At 45.5% G+C, this 16,162-nt stretch overlaps 1 long non-coding RNA gene across 1 annotated transcript; it reads right to left on the reverse strand.

The window, feature by feature from the left end:
• Positions 1-1,925: 1,925 nt before the first annotated feature.
• LOC140597925 (uncharacterized) lies at positions 1,926-9,840 on the reverse strand. Its single transcript, XR_011999967.1, has 2 exons — positions 9,755-9,840; positions 1,926-5,358 (listed from the first exon to the last, which is right to left on the reverse strand). It is a non-coding gene; the product is annotated as an uncharacterized lncRNA (long non-coding RNA).
• Between the last annotated feature and the right edge of the window lie 6,322 nt (positions 9,841-16,162).

The following is a 16,162-nucleotide window of genomic DNA, read 5'->3' on the forward strand; positions in this document are numbered from 1 at the left end:
CTTGATCCCGGAACTCCAGGATCAGGTTTAGACTGAAGGTGGCACTAAACCACTGAGCCACCTGGGCTGCCCTAAACTACACCTTAAATGCATTTAAATGGGTCTAGACTTCTCATGTAAATGGATACAGAGTCATACCTTAGCAACTAAATGTACCTCCAAGTCTTGAACTCTGTGTAGTTTCAGTTTTATAAATATGTTTTTTAAGACTTATTTTAATTTCCTAAAATGGAAAATTTTAAATTTCATTGTAAAAAATAATTTTGAATGAATATTTTTTCTTTGTTTTGGAATAAATATTTGACACTGATTAATTATAACTTGTACTGTAGAAGAAAAATAACCTTTTGGAAAATATATAATAAAATGTTAATTTGTAAAATGTTTTACATTTTACTCTACATTTTTAATGAAGATGTGTTTGAATTGTATATAATTGTAAAAATGATCCTTTAGATCATTGCTGTCTGTAAAACAAATTATGTAAATACTGATTATAACAATTCATAAATGATTTCATTGAAATGAAACCAACAAAACAAATTTGATGAAATAAATGTAAATTTATATGTAAATTATTTATGTCTTTATTTTATTATTCATCTGAATGTCATGGTTGCATCCACACATATCCACACACGTGTAATGATAATTATTAAATTCAGTTGCCATTGGTATTTTGATGACTTTGCCTCTGATAGAGACCATAGCTTTACTCTTATTTTTAAAATTTGTTGGGATGCCTGGGAGGCTCAGCTGTTGGGTGCCTGCCTTTGGCTCAGGACATGATCCTAGAGATCCCACATCGGGATCCCCGCAGGAAGCCTGCTTCTCCCTCTGTCTGTATCTCTGCCTCTTTCTTTGTGTCTCTCATGAATAGATAAATAAAATATTTAAAAATAAATAAATAAATAAATAAATAAATAAATAAATAGAATTTGTCATCATGATGGTACAGTGGTTAAAGTAGAAAGATAGAACATAGAGTCTTCCAAAGTTAGCTTGAATTATGACTTTTGAATATTTAGGCATGTGGTACACATGCCTGCATCGGTGCACCTGCCCTAGGCCCCAAGAGTGTCAGGAGCAGGTTGTCAGATGTACCAACTTTCCTTCTCAACATGAGAAGCCTCCTCCAGCTGTCCATCCATCCACTCCACCAGCAGGCATGCTCCTTCTCTTCAGTCTTCACATGGTGACCCCTGGGTCCCTTGTCTCAACTTCAGAGTCACTTCCATGGGATAGTGACTGGATCCAGGCTCTGTAGGATTACCCTGTTTCATTTTCCTTCTATTTTGTATCGCTACTCAATATTTTCAAATCTATACCTTTGTTTATTTTCTTTCTTTTCTATCACTAGAATATAAAAATTCCCTAGACCAATTAAGTCAGGACTTTGGATGTAGGGCTGAAGGGACAGTATTTTTCTTAAAGTTCTCTAATGTGGGACACCTGGGTGGCTCAGCGTTTGAGCATCTCCCTTTGGCTCAGGGCGTGATCTCGGGCTTCTGGGATCGAGTCCCTAATTGGCCTCCCTGCAGGGAACCTGTGTCTCTCTCTGCCTGTGTCTCTGCCTCTCTCTGTCTCTTTCATGAATAAATAAATAAAATCTTTAAAAAAAAAAGTTCTCTAATGTGCGGAGAGGGTTGAGAAGCACTGTCCTGGGGCTACTCTTGCTTGACCACTCAAAGAAACACCAAAAGAAATGTCCAGGGAAGCCTTGTTAGGGAACATGGAAATAAATAAATACATGAAAAGTGACTGAAATACACAGCACCAGGGAAATGGAGATGTAAATCATGGCATATTCATAAAGTATAATAAATGCTCTACATCAGTAAAAATAAATTACCTTGAGCTACATAAATCAACATGGGATAAATCCCCCAAACACAAGTATGAAAAACAAGTTAGGGAAAGATAGGTGCGGTATACAGCAGTGTTTATTAAAAAGGTAAGAAAGATGCAAAACAATGCATCATTTATGGATACACACACTGGCAAGTAGATTCAATTAAAAAAATTCCTAGGATGATTAACATCAATTTCATCAGAGTGGTTATTTCTTGAAAGGAAGACCTATTAGGATCAGGAAAGGGAAAGCAGGGGTTTGATGCTTTGTTTAAATGTTCCATTTAACAGAGTTTATTCTCTATGCTTTTCTGTGTCCTTGAAATAGGCTGTGATTTTTTTTTTTATGTTGTGATTTAAAAGTGCTAATTTCCCAGTGTTTTGGGAGGTGCTGCCGAGCTTCATGATGACTTTTGTGACTCTTTCGGGCTTTTCACGTTTTGTGGCGGCTGTTGTTTTACCTGGCTCCTAATTCCATCTTAATAACTGAGAATACAAAGAAAACGTGAGAACCATCTGGGTCCTCTTAGCACTTCCTTTAATAAAGAAATTTTGTCCCTGCCATCTTGGGTACTGTTGAATCCTATTTAAATACTTCCATTCTCTGGAAAGTTCAAAATATCATTTTGAATCTCTCGCTCAGACCTCACCCAATTAATCCATTGGCCCATCTATTCAATGAGTACTGGTTGAACACACTTAAAAGGTGGAGATGTGGGTAGTATTTTATTCTGGGACTGAGACCCTGGTCCTCAGTCTGTCCCACCTTCAGGTCTGAAATTAAAATTTTTAAAGATTTTTATTTATTCATTTGAGAGAGAGAGAAAAAGAGAGAGAGGATGAACACAAGCAAAGGGGAGGGGCAAGGGAAAGGGAGAAGCAGACTCTCTGCTGAGCAGGGAACCAGATGGAGGGCTCGATCCCAGGACCCTGAGATCATGACCTGAGCTGAAGGCAGGCGTTTCACCGACTGAGCCCCCCAGGCGCCCCTTGAAATTAAAATATTGTTTCTGTTGTGTCAGTGGCAGGTTTATTTCAAATAACTCGAAGGATTTCACAGTTAGAGTATCTTTCATATTTATCTCCTCACTCATTTCATGACATATGATTTCACGTCCTCAAAGCTCCCCAGCCCCACACCGCCAGCAGGGCAGTGTGAACAGGAACGTGTGCAGAGCCACACCAGAGTGGACCGCCAAGCAAGGGGTAGTTGGCACTCAGTGCCTCTGCTGAAGCCAAAGCTCTGGCTGTATTGAATCTCCAGAGAGCCTTGGAGATTTGTTATGATTTACAACCATTCAAGTTTCTGAAGGCCCAGGATCATGTCCATCCCTTGTCCGCACACCTGTCCGTCCATTCCATGATTCAGATTTTCATCTACAGGTGACTGTTTCACATGGTGGGTTTACTTGCTATCTATCACCCCACTGACTTGAGACATTTAGATTATTGGATGTTATCTCCTCCTTGTCTAGTTCTCAATCTGCTTAGCTTTCCACTAGCTGTGAGTACATGCTTTCGCTGTATTTTTAGCTTTCAGAAATATGTGGAGAAGGAACACTTATTTAAAAAAGAAAAATCACTCAGATCCCAGTTACTCCCCAAATTCTTAATTTCATTCTCCCACCCACCCCGCGAAAGAAGCTCCCCGTCGTGAGCCGTACAAACCTTCCTAAAGAGAGTTCACGTCCTCTTCCCGCAGCTCAGCGAGACACCCGTGTACAAATTAGATGGAACCCGTGAAATTACAGTTCTACGAGGGGCGAGGGATGATTCAAGTCAAAGGCTTACTTTCTATTCACGTGTGAAAGAAACAAAACTTTTCGGGATTAAATTGGCTGGAGGGAAATGTCATGCCAGCATGTGTAAAATGACAAGGGACAGCTGGCTAGAAAGGCATAAATCAGAAACCAGCCTCACCTCCTCGTTGTGGAAATTGCCACCAGAATGCTTATAAATAGCTCTCTCTGTTTCCCAGCTCAGTCAGGAATAGCAGTGGGTATTGGGATGAAAGCCGCCACTGTGGACGGCTCAGAAGCAGGCCCAAAGGCTTCCTAAGAGAAAGCCTGGAGATGGAGCTCTCTGGGCAGGAGGCACTGGGGCTGTGTCAGGACTTGCGTATTAGGTATGCCTGGGGATGGGGGACCCGCTGGGGCCCGGGGCGAGGGCTCTAGGGTTGTAATGGCTCAGTGTGCAAACTGTAGAGTCTGGTTCCCTGGCAGAGGTATCTTATAGGGAACCCAGAGCTCAGAAAAGCAGACTCCCAGACCAGCCCATGAGCCAGGCTGAGCTAGCCCGAGATTTCTTTAGATCCCCAATGATTGGTTTCCTACTTTTGGAGACCTGGTCGGGAGATCTATGCTCATCCCATATTCCAAACTTACAGTGCTAACTTCGGCTCTTGAGTTCGACTGAACCCCGTAACCACTCTTCCTAAAGCTTGAGGGAATGTTTATTTTTAGGTGAGAGACATGGAGTCCCCAGATAGTTCCAATCCACTGGACTTGGTTCTCTTTGATGGGTGAAGCTGTGGCTCACCCATCATTCATTTCCCTATCCCCCTAACTCTGCATTTACAGTGAGTGCTCATTAAATGTTGGTTAAATGGCTTTTGTCTTCTCTGCCGGGCACCAGGGGACATCAGCATGGGTCGGAAAAGGGTGGCTCACGGGCTGGGCTGGGGAAGGAGGTTCTGTGCTGGGTGCACGGTTGGTTCCCTTTGCAGCCGTGCTGACTTCAGGGACAAGGAGGGGTACAAACCTCAGGAAGGAGGAGTCAGGGGAAGGCAGGTGAAGGTCACCGCTCTCTGTCTGTGCACCTCATTGATCATAACGCAGCTCCAGCCAATGAAAACCCCAAGAATCCAGAATCTGGGACCCAGCAAAGTCAGAAACCACCCTGTCCCACACTGGAAGTCCCAGGGAAGGACGTGTTCTTTCTGTTTTGTGATGGCTGCAGAACAAAGCAGAGACAAATGACTTCCATGCACTCTGTGGGCTGGTAGGAAGCTGGGAGCCAGGGTTGTGGGCTGCGCGTGGCTCTTTCCGGGCGTCTGCAGTCATTTTCTGGGCGATGCCAGCCCATTTGCTGGGTGAAGGGATAAAGGGAGTGCCCAAGGGGAGGCACAGGGCTCTTCTGCCTCTAATGTCCTCTGGTTGCAATTTATCCTTCCCCTTGTTTCTTGTTGAAGACCTCACAGAAAGGTGGCCCGGGCTGGCACATCCAGGTCGCACCTCCTGCCCTGTGCTGGGGGCTCCCATCCTCCCCTGGCACATCCATTTCATCTTTGGTGTTGGCAACCGCTGAGCAAAAGCAGCTGTCTGCTTTGCTGACTTTCCTTCCTTTGGGCTGCCGACATATGTACTGCTTGCCATTGCTCTGGGGCAAAACGTTTATGTTTGATTAACTCAGTTTTAAAACACACCATCCGTGGAGGCGCTAATTCTACTGGATTTATCTGCCAAGTCAGGAGCTTCCGATGACGAGCGTGGCTGGAAAGTCCGAAGGCTGTGTCCAAAATCCGAGGAGAAGAGAAAAGGCAATTAGATGAGATTTTTATTAGATCTGACCCAAACGGCAGGTTGTCTGTTTAAGGGGTACAGATCATTCTACGGGAGTGCTTTTAAGTGGTGTTATTCAAGGAAGAGACCTCATCTGTATTCAGATTCTGACCAATTATGTTTTCACTCAGTTTATCTTTCTTAGATTTTAAATACTTTTCTCTTAAAAAAAAAACAACTTTTAAAATGTAGTTTCATAATGTCTCAAGGACTGCTGCTGTGCCTGAAGCCAGAATAGAACACACAGAATACATTTAAATGAATTACAAAGTGTATTATACTCTGAAAATCAGCATTAAAATGCACATTAATTTTTGCGGCTCTTAAATACTTTGGTTGCTGAGGAACTGCCTCCATTCTATAATTGAAATAGCTCTTCAGATGCAATTTAGTTGCTGATTGGTTTTTAAGTATTTTTAAAAGCTAACAGCTCAGATAGAAAAAGGTGGTATACCCTTGAGTTTTAAATAGGAACACAGATGTCATCGTGCCGGGGATGCATTAGGCCGCTGGAAAACCACATGTGTTGCCTACAGAGAAGGGATGCTCCTCCCCGAAGGTTGTCACACCGTTAGCTGTTCAGGAGAACGCAGAGTTGGCTCGATATCAAATATAAGCTCTTAGTTACGAGCTAGTTTCTCCCCTGAGTGAATTTATTAACTCCACTCCCAACTTGCTTCTCCAGCCTTCTGCTCCCCGCCCCAACCCCGTAAGGCTCATTGTCAGTTTCAAGAAATGTCAAGTAGGAAAAGAAGAGGCAAGACCCCAAAGCCGGTCTATGTTGATATTCACTGGCCGGTGGATATCTACAGGTGACAACTGGGAAGAGGTTGAAAGAGAAAGCCCAAGTCAAGCAATGGAATACTCGTGGATTTTATTTTTTGCCTAAGCCACACAGCAAAAAGGATATTACGAGGGGGCTGTGTCCCCATAGCAACACTCAATAACTTCAAGATTGAAAAAAAACTGATCTAGGGATTCTTAGCTGTGTGCCTGCCTCCTTGAGGTGAAGAAGGCTGTTTTGACTTTGTTACAGCAGTGATGGCTTGTGCTGGAGAAAGCATGGGGGTTAAAATTAGTCTCATCCCTAAATTTCTCACTCACTGAGGGATGGTGGGCAGCTCACCCAGGTTCTGGGGCTCTTTCCTCTGTAACAATGGTGTTGCTAATGTGAAAGGAGACATCACGATGGAGCGAGCAAGCCTAGCTAAGAATATCTTTAAAAAAAAAAAAAAAGGGTCAGGAGGCCATAAGGGAGGAGGATTTGTGCACATCCTCATCGGAGAAACCATGAACTTTTTAAAAACCTTCTGGTCAGCTGCAAGCCCTCAGCCTGGACTTCACTCCATCCTCACCATGACTTCTGGATCAGCAGCACCCATCACTTTGAAAGGAGCCCATGAGACTCAACAAGTTTCCATCCCTTGTTTGCGCAGTGCCCCAAACAATCCAAATTAACTCAGTTGTGATCCCCATTTGGCAGAGAGGACCTGAGTGAGACCTGCCTTTGTAGCCTTTTGCCTACGTAACTCAGCCTCTGCCCTTGTCTCCCTTAGACCATTAGTAGGATTTTTACCCAAGTCTGTGTCTTCAGAAGTGCAATTATAATTGCCAAAATAAATGCCTGTAGGCGTAAAGGTTCAGTGAATCCTTTCTTGGTCAACACGGATATGTTGTCAGGATGTTATAAAGTTGGCATGTAAAATAATAATGCTTGAAAACCAGAAACTGTACAGTGCATTGCTAGGAGGGAGTTCTGGAGATTAATATGTGGAGGAGGGCTCTGGTGAACTCACAGAAGGGGAGCCTCAAATGCCTCTGGATCCTCTGATGACTGCATCAAATCCGCCCGTAGATAGAGTAAGGCCAAAGGCAGGCCTCCCCAAGATGGGTCACTTTGGCATAGAGATTATTTTGAGTTAAAAGCAATCAAGACCCAGCAGATTCTGGAAAAGCTCTTTCCTGCCCGCTCAACTGCCTAAAAAGACTTTAGGTAGAGGACCTGCTCCAGGAAGAGGGCACTCACCACAGATAACTGCATTATGGTAGGAAGCAGGTGGGGTGGCCCGAAGGAACCTCGCGAGGCCCGTTCCATCAAGGCCCTCTCTTTGTCCCGTGGCTTCTGGGTGGCCCAGCAAACATCAGTTTACCAAACGCTTGCTTCTTTTTCATTTTCCTGGGAATTGCATTCTTTCCCTTTGAAGTCCCAGACCCCTACCCCCTTCTCCTTAGTTCAGGATGGCATCTATGCCTCATTTTGCCTCACTGTGAAATTTCCATGTCTGTGGATTCCCAGTAGGTACACTGTTAAATTGGATTTTCTCCTGTGAACCTGTCTCACGTCAATTTGATTCTTACCCCAGCAAGAAGGACCTAGAGAGGACAAGAATTCTTTTCTCCCTGACCTCAGGAATTGATCCAGATTCAAAGTCAGGTTCACTGTGCTTTCTGAATTCGGTCTCTGAGTTTCAGATCCCAGACAAAAGTCGAGGAGATAAATTGTAAGTTATGGAAGAAACCTGCTGTTTGTACTTTGTTCTTACCTATAGCACGTCAGGAGAACAGAGTTAGTGACGACAGCATCTAACTACCATGGTATTATGTGCTCAATTGAATACTCATCAGTTAATTAGCTTCTTCCTAGATATTCATTTTAATCTTCACAAAACCCTCTGAGGAAGATAGTATAAAGATCTCCTTTCATAAACAGGGAAACTGAGTCCTAACGAGGTTAGGCAATGTGCTCAATCTTATATAATAATATCTATTGTACTATATGTGGCAGCGACATATGGTCGGCCATGACTTCTTTAACTTAAACAACGTTACGTCTCATGGCTTAGATTAAGAATTCATTACAAACCATATCTCTCTCTGTTTCATTCCCATGAGCTATAGTCTCCCCTGAATGCCATGGGTTGTTCAGAAAAGCTATCCAAGTGTGAAGAAGAAAAAAGAGAAGAGATTTCAGGTCATAGATTCCTCTTTCTGCTGTTTGTGATACGCACAGCCATGTCTAGTGTCTTCGCCCTGTGAAAAGGAAGTTACACAAAGAAACGTATCCTAAGTCCATGAAGAGAAAAGAAAACTCACTATGGTTCAGAGACCTGGTGAAGAGACGCAGGAATGGATCACCTTCAAGTGGTGGGATTATCTAATTCTCTTAAACAGATCATTATCTAAATTATACTGACAAAATCTGAATAAAATATGCAGAGACACCAACAGCACCTCCTCCGTCAAAAGCTCAAAGGAAGTTTAAAAAATGAGCACATTATCGTCTATTTTCCTTGAAAATATATTGATGGCACATGGAGAATAAATTTTAAACAATTCCCCTGTTTCTGCATGTGAAATTCTCTCTCTCCCTCTCCAGCTGAAGTCCTGCCAATCAGGTTGCTTTCCCTTTCCTAATCATGCAGGGTCTGTAGGCTTAGGAAACCAACAAACCAAAGAGTGTGCAAAAAGGGTGGGAATAGAAGGCTGTGGGATCTTTATAAAAAGATCTCCTTTCTGATAGAAATATCTCATCTTTTTTTTTTTTAAGACTTATTTATTCACGAGAGATACAGAGAGAGGCAGAGACACAGGCAGGGGGAGAAGAAGGCTCCCTGCAGGGAGCCCGATGCGGAACTTGATCCCAAGACCCCAGGATCACATCCTGAGCCAAAGGCAGACCCTCAACCACTGAGCCACCCAGGCGCCCTTGAAAGATCTCTCCTCTTATGATGGAAGACCCCAAGGCCTTGCTAGACATTTGCCAATATTGGCACCACTACAAGATGTAACACACCCCAGGAAAGTGCTAGACAAAGTGCTATGAGGCTATGATAAGTATTTTTCAGCACTCTGGTCCCTGGCGCTGAGCTCAGGTACCCTCCTTTGGATCTGCCATGTGCTGTCTGCAGCTAACTAGCGGTTGTGTGGAGCCCCTGGAATCCTGCAGAGTCTCAGGCGCTGTTGTTCATGTCCGTAGCCGTCAGAGCCTAGGGCTGGGGAGACATCTCCAAGAACGGAGTGGGGGTGGGGTGGGGAGATAGAGCAGAACTGACTAGCCCAACCAAGGGAGGGGCCAGGGAGGACCCCCCAAATGCCCAAACATCTGCCGTCAGGATCTGAGCTCAGACAATCCTGGAAGGTCTATTTTCTATGCATGATAGGGCGTTCACGGTTTAACACAGTTTGAAGGGTTTAAAAGCTCAGTGTGTGGCTGGGCTAAAATAGATCTGTGCAGCCAGATTGCCAGCCTGGCATTCAAAAGAGAAAAGAAAGAAGAAAGAAAGAAGAGAGAGGGAAAGGTGCCTACACCGGGGGGGTCCAAATGCAATAAACCCTTGGCCCACCTGCTGCCACATCCAGATGTTTCCAAGGAAGATGCATGCTCTTCATCGTGGGTAACATGCACTAGGACTTGGCTCTCTGGAAATCCAAGAGATTGCTTGTGTTCCTGTCAGTGGTTTCCTTCCTGGCCGGCTCGCTGGTGCCTCCTAGAGACCTTTCCAAAATCATCTGGTGCCTAGTGCCAGGGCCCCATCCCTAGAGACTCGGATTTAATGCGTTTGGGGCTAGCATCTTTTGTTTGTTTGTATTCTTTTTTTTTATTCTAAGATTTTTACTTATTTATTTATTTAGCTATTTGACACAGAGAGAGAGAAGGAGGAGGAGCTGGAGAGGGAGAGGGAGAAGCAGGCTTTCTGCTGGGCAAGGAGCCTCATGAAGGGCTCCAAGTCGGGGCTCTGGGATCATGACCTGGGCCGAAACAGACACTTAACCACCTGAGCCACCCAGGCACCCCTGTTTGTAGTTTTTCAAAATTCCTCAGTTGGCTCCAACGTGCAGCCAGCGCTGAGGAATGCTGCTACTGACTTGAAACCATCTTTTTAAAATCTGCCTCCATGACATTTTCTTTGGGAGATGATTAAGGGCCTCTGGTAATTTGAAGGGGGATGTCAAATCCCAGCTTCAAAGGGGCTGGAACAATAGGCTTCCAAAGAGAAACCCTGAGTGTTGCCCAATGTCTTAGGTGCGCATCCCTTGCACCACCCCGTGCACCATCCTGCGCACCTACTTGGGCACCATCCCGCGCACCTTCCTGCGCACATACCCGCACACCTACCCCGCAGCTACCCGTGCACCATCCTGCACATCTACCTGTGCACCTTTCCGCACACCTACCTGGGCACCATCCTATGCACTTACCTGCGTGCCATCCCGTGCACCTACCCCATTCTGTGCACCTACCCCTCCCCACCACCAATTTCAGTGAAGCAGAAAGTGGAATGCATCTTCCCATCGCTGTGTGCTGGGCAAGGCAGGACCAGGCAGCATTCCCGGGGAAGCCACCACTGCTGTCGACTCCCACAAACCCATTCACACCTCCTGTTATCTCGGCCACGTCGGCTGCATTCTGTGAATTGCCGCAACCATATGTGTTTAATGGTTTAATGGGTGCTTAAAATGTCTCTGAGAAGGATTACAGTATGATTTGGCATTAAAACGAGAAGTTACAGAGTCCAAAGAAAGACAGAGGAGGCACAAATTTGGTAGTATGGAAACAAGGATTTGTCATGAAAGGAATGTCTGTAATTCCTTACGTTCTTGCAAAGTGGCAACCAAGTGCTTTCTGGAATCTCAAAGAGGGCACCTACATGCAGGGAGGGTCCTCCTTCCCTGGACCATGTGCACGGCTGCCTGTCAGACCAGCCAGGCAAAGGAAGTCTGAAAACAAATTTCAGAGAATAGTGGAAGGACTTTTATCCTTTTATGTTTTGTTTTTTAAAAATACTTTTAGGGCCCCAAATGACAGCATCGTGGAAAAGGCAATCAGCGATGAGGTCAAGACATGATATAAATCATCATTTCCTGAATGTGAAGAAATCTTAGAAATTTCTGTGCATGCATTATTTTTTTCTTAGTACCACATACAATAATTGAGTGTCTTATGATCAACTGGTATTTAAGATTTGATGAAACCACAGGGTATCAATTCTCCGCTAGCCACCATACAGGGCGAGCATTGTTTCCTGGTAACTCGGATGTTCTGGGTGTTAGAGACAAACTAGAGTCCATGGCAGGACTGGTGCTTTCCTGGAAAACCAATTTTTAAAGATTCACAATGTAAAAAATACTGTAAAAACTGAGTAGCGTGTTTCTCCAAATAAGGTAACGGGACCTCCTCAGGCATTACATTCCCCATATATAGCATAAAGGCATGGGGGAAAAAAAAAAGATTTCCAAAGACCCATTTCCATCACAATTGGAGGCAAGAAAAGGCCCAAATTAAGAGGAATGGGGCCCAAATGAAGAAGGGACAGACACAACTCTAAAAATGTCTTGTTTGGAAGAACCAATCGAAGCCCCCTCCGTTTCTGCTGCGGGGACATGTTCACTGCTTGTTCACTGAGCCAGCTTGGGAGTGAGTGCATGCATCCCCATGCACCCCGATGACCGGAGAGAGGTGATGAGCATGAAGCAGACTCCCTCCATCTTTGAATTTTGGGGGAGTCAGGGGGGGAATTTTATTGCTTCTGTGGGGACATGCAGCAGGCAGTTCTTTTCAAATCAGAATCTTACTTGGAACAGAAATGAGGTCCCTACCTACACAAACAGGCAAGCAAACAATCCCGAGCCCCGTGTTGGTGTCCACTCTTCACCCTCTGCCATCCCCAGAGTAACAGGGAGCATCTGACCCATCAGAGAAGTGGGGACGCGGTGATGTTCGTTCTTGATGAATCCCTGGGGAGCAGCATCCAAGGAGGTTCCTGTGCATAAAGGATATGACAGCAGAGCCCGTGAGTACATAAGAAGGCAGCATGATTAAGACTGAGAGAAGGAATCGGCATCCAGTGTTCTTGCCAACAGCAACTCAGTCCCACCAGGCGGAAACAAGTAGCCACCAGGTTCAACGGGATTATGCTGATAAATTGCTCCCGACTTGCCTTGTGTTTGAACAAACAAACAATGAGAAATCTGGATTCCTGGGGAGACCCCAGCTCAGCCCAGTGGTAAATTTAGGTGTTAAGTGAAACCTTTCACTAGAACTAGTAGGGCAGTATGCATTTAATGGCCTTTAGAAAAGATTCTTTTCTTTTCCCTTCAGTAAAGTAGTCTTTTCTTTTCTTTTTAAAACCGTATTTGTTTATTCATGAGAGACATGGAGAGAGAGGCAGAGACACAGCAGAGGGAGAAGCAGGCTCCATGCAAGGAGCCCGATGTGGGACTCGATCCTGGGACTCCAGGGTCACACCCTGAGCCGAAGGCAGACGCTCAACTACTGAACCATCCAGGCGTCCTGCAAAGTAGTCTTTTCATTTTTGATCACACCACGGTCTTTCTCCTGGGTTTAAAGGAATAAAGGAAGACTTTGTCTTTGTGAAATGGCGTCACAGTCCCTGGGGAGGGTTTCCAAAAGGCACAGCCCTGTGCCCAGAAGAGAAGGCTGGTGGAGAGGGCACAGTGACCCGGGCAGCGAGAAGGCTGGCCCCTCAGTTTCCACGCCTCATGCCTTGTGGCTTTCTCCTTGGGGGTCTGGGCCCAGACAAAGGCCCCTCACTGAATGGGTGGCAAGTGTCAATGACTCAAGAGTCAATGACTCAAGTGAGTCAAAACAAAACACATCTTCTAGATTTTTTTTTTTTTTTCTGCACAGGAGATTGAATTAGCCATAATCCACTCCCATTGTGCTTCATCATCCCATCTACTCTTGCTCCTGCATGATTTGCCCTCAAATCAGCAACGACTATTTTGATCTTCCTGGATATCTTATCATTAAACATTATTGTTACTAATAGAAACAAGGCCAATTGTGGGGAGATGGTTTGCTAATAGTTGTTGCTAACGACATCTTCTAGGCTCCTGGGAAGAGAGAGGGCCAGGGTGGGAGTACCACCTGTGCTTTTATACCTGGACATCATCCTTTAATTCTTTTGTATTCTCTTTCCCCCCTGGAGAAAGCAGTCAAAGGAGCCAATACAATCCATGTACATGCTTTGCTAAAAATGATGCTATTTGTGGGTGTGTGTATCTGCTCTGAGGAGTGGCCGTGTGGGTGCATATTGAAAAGTTTCAAAGAACGTGTGCCAAAGAGGGATTGAGGCAACGGGTGGTGAGTGTCTGTGATTTCTTTACACCAGTATGTGTCTACGGTCGATGCATATTTTAGTAATGAAACATTACTATAAAAACAGAGGGTGGGCCCCCTAAACAAATTTTAGAGAAACCTTGCCCTTGCTGATTTTGAAACAGGTAATCACCCAGGTGGTGCATTCTGGAAGCCCCAATTCCATGCGGGGCCTGAGTAAGGGGGGACAAATGAGCAGAGACCGTGAACCCCACTCAGTGCTGGACTCTATGACAGCCCCTCGGCGAGCGCACTCGTGAGGCTCATTGTCTAGATGGGGAGATTACGGTTGCTGATTTTTGTATTATGTGTCTGATGGTTCATGTGCTAATTATATCGAGCAGTGAGAACACATCAGAGCGGTTTGCAGATATAAGACTGCAATGTTGGGTGAGGCCTTATCCAATCTTCCACTGACACTTTCTGCATGGAGCAGATACCACCAGATACCTGAACGTAAGAGTGGCAGGTCTTTCGGTCAAAGAAAAAGTCGGGGGGAGGGGGCATGCAAAGCCCTGAATTTTCTAGTGCAGTTTATCTGATTGGTCTCATCTGGTGTGGCACGAAGTCACTTTAAATCTCTGTTCAAATATCTGTCTCTAAATTATTTTGCAAAGCTGTATTTTGTGTAAGGGATAAAGACAGGCCTTTCTAAGAAAGAGATTCACTCTCAATCTGGACCAAAGATCAATGTTATCAAAGATTGGGACTAAGGCTTTGTAGGGCACCTGGAGATAAGCAGTGGAAAATTGTTTATAAATAAGATATTGATCAGAAGAGTGAGTAGCAACTTGGAGATTGGTCTGGGAAACAGAAAAAGCAATCCCTAACCCAAAAGGCAGGGTAATGGCAGGGCAATTTTTCACCAGTGGAAGTCAGACACATAGATGGAATGCTCTGGCAGAGGGAGATACGCTCCTTCAGTAGCCTCCCTGCTTCTGCTTACACCCTGCGAAGAGGGAGGCTGAGGGATGAAGACCTGGAAGGAGGCCAGGAGGCCATGGACTGGCCCAACCCACCAAAGCGGCACCTCCCAAGAAACGCACAAGGAGTTGAACTCCTGTGACATTGGCTGACCTGGGTAACAGGTGGCAGCTGACGATCTCCAAAAGATGAAAGAAAATCAGGGGGTTTAAGAATTTCTCTTTAGGGCACTGTCAAGGGTTATGAGACGTAAAGAACTGGGAACAGAGCCAGCTACGTGATGCGTGGGACCCAGTGCAAAATGAAAACGACGCAGGGCCCCTTGTTCAAAAAGCAGAAAAAAGTGTCACTAAAAGCACTAAAATGTAAAGCTGGTTCTCTTCCTCCATGGTCTCTTTCTCTCAACTTCTTTTTTGTTTTGTTTTGTTTTTTAAAGATTTTACTTATTTATTCATGAGAGACGCAGAGAGAGAGAGGCAGAGACACAGGCCCTGCAAGGAGCCCGATGTGGGACTCGATCCCAGGACCCCGGGATCACGCCCTGGGCCGAAGGCAGATGCTCAACCCCTGAGCCACCCAGGCGTCCCTCTCTCAATTTCTCATGTTTTTTATTCATATTATTATTATTATTTGCTGTTGCATGTTGATCTAAGTAAAGAAAAATTAAAAAATTTAATTTATCAGCCTGAGTTGCAGCGTTCATACTCTGCATGCCAGGTTTAAATGCAAATATCCATGCATTTAATTCACATGCAGAATCAGCAAGGTTACCCAGTTCACCTTTCATAGCTTATAGATTCACATGGGTCTCTCTTTTTTTTTTTTTTTAAATCTTAAATAAAAAGCATGAGGTGGGGAGAAAGCAGCCTCTGATGTCTGGGAACTGGATTGCACGCCCGCAGCTTGGTCTCTGTGTCATTGCTGATGATGGAACACCTACACCTAAGCCGTGTGTTCTGTTGGACGTAATCACACAGAATGTGCCCTCGGGCCAGGTCACCGGGCAGCCCACCCGGTGGGCCCACCACGGCCTGCTGGCCCTCTCTTACCCTGTTCCAGCTGCAGGCACACCTTCTAGCAACACTACCCACCATTAGCCTAGGATGGGCCACTGAGTGCGAAAGGCAAAGGAGCTCTGGGGCCATCCATCCTTTTCTTGTGTGGCATCGCTGTCCACCTGTGCGGCTGCCCATCCAGGGACCTGCCGTGCGTGGGATCCCTCAGATCCTCTTACTTCTCTGAATGCCGTGCTTTCATTGTGCACTGGAAGCCGAGTTCTTTTGCACTCGGAAAGGATGGCCTCTCGGGGCTGTCCGCAGCGTTGCTTGCCCCATCACAGATGCAGCACGTTTGCCTTGCTCTCACGCGGAGTCTCCCTGAAGTCCACTGATTATAGATCACCTGGAATCCTGTGCTCGTGGGGACCCTTGAACGCTCATGTCGGGGGTGGCTCAACAGCCAACGAGAGCCTGTGGGGCGACAACTTTCTGCTCCTGCACTTGCACTTCCCATCGGACCTCCGTCAACAAAACACCAGTTCAAAGACATTGGTAAGAACTCCAGGACGTGACAGCAGCTCAGTACCCGAGCAGGAGGCTCTTCCCCGTGGGCGCCACGCAGAGGCACAAGTTGTCTGCCCAGGAGGCTGGCTCTGCCCGGGTTGGACGGAAGGGGGGCCATGGAGATCCTGAGGAGTGCTTAGTGAATT

The sequence above is a fragment of the Vulpes vulpes genome, chromosome 2 (assembly GCF_048418805.1).
Source record: "Vulpes vulpes isolate BD-2025 chromosome 2, VulVul3, whole genome shotgun sequence".
Taxonomy (NCBI): domain Eukaryota; kingdom Metazoa; phylum Chordata; class Mammalia; order Carnivora; family Canidae; genus Vulpes; species Vulpes vulpes.